This window comes from Haliaeetus leucocephalus, unplaced genomic scaffold, assembly GCF_000737465.1.
Source record: "Haliaeetus leucocephalus isolate CR32 unplaced genomic scaffold, Haliaeetus_leucocephalus-4.0 Scaffold517, whole genome shotgun sequence".
Taxonomy (NCBI): domain Eukaryota; kingdom Metazoa; phylum Chordata; class Aves; order Accipitriformes; family Accipitridae; genus Haliaeetus; species Haliaeetus leucocephalus.
The window spans coordinates 1445568-1450308 of record NW_010972953.1 but is presented as its reverse complement, the minus strand read 5'-3'; positions in this window follow the sequence as shown (position 1 = coordinate 1450308).

Genomic DNA, 4741 nt, shown 5'->3' with positions numbered 1-4741 from the left:
AAAGTTTTTAGGCTTTTTTCCTCTTTGATAATGACTTTCCTTTTAAAATTAAGTTATTGGTAACTTCATTTCACTTTGCAAATAAAGAGGGCTGGGATAGTTCTAACATGTTAAATCACTGAAATGTGAAACAAATTAATGGGACTCTTTCATTCCACTTTAAAGGTAAGACAATATTTAAGATGTCAGAGACGAGCATTTATTCAATGAGGGGACTGGGGAGTTTTGCACTTTGTAAACTCGTGAACTGCATTTTTGACTGTTTTTATTTGCACTGGTTCATAGTATATATACTGCAGATCGTTTGTATGGGCATTGCTGTTATCCCAGCCCTTCTGAACTCCACCTGCTCTCCACATGAAAACCAGTGGGTTGATATAAGTAGCTTATCTCCTGTCATTCTCACGAAATCCGCTGTTTGCCAATATACTGTATTTTGAGCCTAAAATCTGAGCCCATTTTGCTTCCACAGACGTGAATCTCCCCCATTTTTTCTGCCAGAAAACAAAGTACTGTATTTTGTGCATTTGTATATTGTATTGAAATGTATGTAGTGCTGTTCACAACACTGTCTCAAAGAGCTTTACTAAACCGTTAGTGTATATACATATTTTATCTCCCAATATCAAGGAAGATAATGTAAAAAGACTAACTTTGCAAAGCTAAAATTGCACTGGAAATAGTCGTGACAGTGGGCAGTTGGCTAGTGGCTTGGGGGTCCCTGTAGAGGAGGTGGGAGGGTGATGGAGGGAGACTCGGCAGACCCTGATGTGTCTGAGAGTCTCTGGGGTCCTGGGAGCCGCACGCCTTCGCCAGCTGCACCCATGGAGCCGGGACTGGCCCAGCCACGCTCTTTGACTTCTTAATGCACTTACCTTTCAGCGCCTTCAGATAAACCTGCTGCAGGGAGGTCAGTGTAACAAAATAATTTGAGCAAGATGGTTTCCGAATAAGTCTCTCAAATGTTTCTCTTCGTCTGTGACCTGACAGTTTTCTCTTAGAAGCATTCTAGCTAGCAGTTCTGTTTATAAAAGGTTCAGGTTAGGCTTTTTACAGAAAATTGTTTTAAAACAGAATTTTTTTAAAAAAAACTATTTTACAAAGACTTGTGGATTTCTGGCATTTCAATGAAAATTCCTTTTTAAAAGTCTTTTAATGTTCCTTTCAAAGATGCTGTATGCTTCTTATCCTGCCTGTACTCAGTGACTATGATTTGAGAAGCTTTTTTGCTTGCTACTTTCACCAAAAAAAAAAAATTAAAAGAAATTTCATTGGGAAAGTGAGTTAAATTACTTGTCGAGCTAGCATTTTACCTGGTTTTCATGTGAAGAGTATTTGGACGTTTTAATCTTTATTCTTGGTTTTGCAAATATCTACGTAAAGTGCCGATACTTATTTGTATTACGATATCAAGTTACTGGCGTTGTGAGGGCCACACATTTATGATGCTGTAGCTGCTATATTTATTTAAATGGAGATGGACAATTACTGCACTAAGGAATGAGGAGATAAGCAAGGAATCAAGGTTAGTTAGATATCTTGTTTTTTTCAAAAGAGAATTAATGGTGTGAAATATCAAGTGTAACAAAGGGTGCTGTCATTTTAACTGAGATTAAATAGCCAGATATTCCTCCTTTGTTTAAAAACATATATATTTTGATGTTTGCAGTTTGGGGGTGGGGGGTCGGGATAAATGGTACCTCATCTGTGGTGGCAGTTTCCAGTATATTTTCAGAGTATATGGATTTCTTTTATTTTTGTACCTGCTCTCCTTTAAAAAGAAAAAAAAATCTCAAATTTTATGTGCTGTTTGGGGAAATCTTGAGTGGCATACCAGATCCCCCTCTCTTGCTGGGAGCTGTCTGTATATAGTCCAAAGAGGGACATGGGCAAAGGCTGACAGTTCTACTTTGCAGACATACTGGCCTCGTTTTTATGCCTATCTAGAAAAACGGTTCCTGTCTCCTAAGACACTGTACCAGTTTAACTGCACCGAGACCTCACTTGTACTTAACAAGTGCCACTAATTGCTTCCGTGGTGGGAGCACGCACAAGGGCCCCCGGGCTGGACTGGGGAAGGAGCAGCCTTAGTGTACCGGCCGTACAGACCTGCAGCTGCAGCGCTGGTGCTGTGCCAACAGCGGGAACCGCTCCCCGGGGCTGGCGGCAGTGCTTCTCGTAACTTTTTTCTAGCAGAAAGCCTTGCCGAAACCTGCGATCTGGTGACTAGTAGATCCAGATTTGGAGACAAGTAGAGCGTTTTGTAGTTGAGGCGTTCAACTCGCAACATCTGCTAACAGAATGACTGACTCCACTGTAAGTAGCTTTTTTCCTTTGTAGGACACTTCAGCTGTGGCCATTTTACTCAGGATTGCTGTGTTACTGCTCAGTGTGTAATCTGGTTAAACGCATCCAAAAGTTATTTTTATAGGGTTCATTCTGGCATCCTTTTGGAAGTTTGTTTGGCCACAGAAATGGTTTTCAGGAGTAAAATGGGTTTCTGAAAGTTGTCAGTCAAATTATTTCAAGATGCTATTGGTCCTAAACTGTTTTCACTTCTTCATGTGCAAATTTTTGTCCTATAAAATGCTCAACATAAGATACCAGATAGTCATCTTCTGTACAAATTCCAGCTATGAATACTAGTTTTCTACTAGTCTTGAAGTCCGCTCTGGTGAAATTCCAAGCTCAGCCTACACTTAAAAAAGCTTGAGGCCTTTTTTTAATACTTTCTTCATATCTTGTCCTCTTTTGGTATTTTCCCCCGTTTTGTGAACTGAGGGTTTAGAACCTTACTCGAAGCACTTTTATAACCAAGGAATCAAAAGCTCGGATTATGTACATTGAAACTAAATTCAGTTTTTGGAGATTGTTATTTCTAAATGGCCATCTTAGTCTCTGGTCACGCCAGGCAGATACTCTGTCCCTTTCAGTGCTGTGGAGTTTTGTGGCTGCTACTGGCAGGTTGATTGCATCTAGTGAAAAAATCTGTAGGGATGTCAAAGGGCAAGATTGCTGTCTGTCTTTTCTACCCAAAGATGGTACTTTAGATTGATACTGGGTGTTAGGATATCACTTTTGTTTCGGCACATGTTTAAATAAAACCTCACTTTAGCCAGTTCACTCATCGTTTTTTTGTAAACCTGAAAAGATAATGGTTAGAGCTTGAGCTAATTGATGCTTTCTGCTAGTAGAAGATTTTGTACTTTCTGTAGTTGAGGTATGAACGAGATGGGTACAGGATGCTACATTTTACCTCCCTAGCAGAGTCTCAAGAATCCCGATCCCTATAACACTAAAACAAAACCAAATTGTTGTCCCTGAGTAGGCAAAGGTGCATATGGAGGGGAAGGAATTGCAAGGGAGAGGCTTGCGAAGGAAAATACCGAAGCATCAGTTTTATAGAAACAAGGGTGTTGATGGAGAGACTCCATCCACTTTCCATCCCACGTGCCCTGGCCTTTTCAAATCTTGTCTGAGGTACCCCCTCACCTAACACGGGTAGTTAACATAGGGTCCTTTTAAAACAAATCAGTTCCACTGTTTAAAACTTGGAGTGATTTTATTTTTTTTAAGCAAGACAGTCCTCAGAAAGTGCCTTTTTAGAAGATGGTGCTGTAGATTTTTATTTTCCAGTTGTACATGGCTGAAAATTTAAGATAAATTATTGAAAATGCCAAGTGTTTGATGGTATCTTTCAGGTACTTTCAAGCATCAGCTTCTCTGAGTCAGGACCAAGAATAACCAGGAAGGTGTTTTCATTCGGAGGGAGAGGCATTGAGGAGCGATCACCAAATTCAGCTGGCAGGCTAGAATCGGTTTTGATTTAGTCAATGCAATTTACCTCTTCACATTGAGGGGGTGGGGGGGCGGGGGGGGGGGGTGTAGAAGTGACAGCATGGGACTCTTGGGGCGATGTAGTTAGTGCTGAAAGGGAATCCATAGCTATTGAAGGATGTCGTCTCTTAGATGTAGCAGGCTCCCAAAGATGAAGTAGACAAACGGAAAGCTGTCTGAAGACTTACAAGATGGTCAGTCCTGCTGTGAGCAGACCTCACGTGGCTTATGTGTTTAAAGGAGTGATGTGCATGTATCAGTGGGACTTGTAATTCCTAGCTGGGAGTTTTGATACTCTGGATGGGGAGCAGCTTGGTGGGGTGGGGGATGCTGCCCCACTCAGATGGTTGAAGAGGGTGTGGGTCCATAGTGAGTTTGGTGAGCATTCCTCCGGTCAGGAAAAGCTGTAGACTAGACTATTAAACACTGCACCTCAGTAACCTTGTAATGCTGCATAAAGTAATAATAATAGCAAAGTTCTGCTTTGATTACACTGTAATGTGCTTGCACATGCCTGCAAAAAATACACTTAACTTTCATTTTTGTAATGGTCTTAATAGCAGTTATCAGACTTTTTTCTTTTATGACGAACCTTGTCCTTTATTGTGGTGTTTCCATATATTTATTGGTAATCTGTGTGCAGCTCATAGGTCTGTGTGTCTGGTCCGTATGTTGCTTTTGACGCTTATTTTTAGGTGGGAGAAGTTTCTGAATGTTCTGTTTTTCTTCTCCAAAGTCAGCTTAACTAGTCGTGTTTGAGAGGAGACTGAATGAAACAGCTTGATAGACAGACTACTTTAATTGGTACCTTATTTCTTTTAAAACTAAAATTACTTTGTGTTTGTTTTATTACTGTTCATACTGTATTGGGCATTTAAGATGTAGAATAACTTGATGTCAGTCA